Raw genomic sequence first — 413 nt, 5'->3', positions numbered from 1 at the left:
AGGCAAGTCGATATAAAGCAGGCAGAGCTCTCCATTGACTTCGCCACGGAGCGCATTATGGGTCATGCTCTAAGTTTTTAAAACAAACAAACAAACAAAATAAAACCCTGTGTGTGCATATAAGAATGGATGGCAAACATACTGCTACAAAATCATAGAAAATCTTCATTAAGCAAGAACATCAAACTCTGAAGCTATTGCATCTCGACAGATCCTCCATCTAAGGGATGCGCTTCTGTGGGTCCTGTTTCCATCGCCCCAACCCTCCCCTGAAGAATCTGAGCTTTGATTTACATCAGGTCAAACCGAAGCTTTGGCAGCCTCCGAGGATTCAAATCATGTTCCTTTTCAGTAATTTGAGTTTGTGGAACAAAAAACATGCCTTGAGGGGCAAGAGCATGGTTGTAGATTCC

Source organism: Echinops telfairi, unplaced genomic scaffold, assembly GCF_000313985.2.
Source record: "Echinops telfairi isolate 266 unplaced genomic scaffold, ASM31398v2 ScPeMD7_70;HRSCAF=299, whole genome shotgun sequence".
Taxonomy (NCBI): Eukaryota; Metazoa; Chordata; class Mammalia; order Afrosoricida; family Tenrecidae; genus Echinops; species Echinops telfairi.
Note: the sequence above shows the minus strand (reverse complement) of the source record.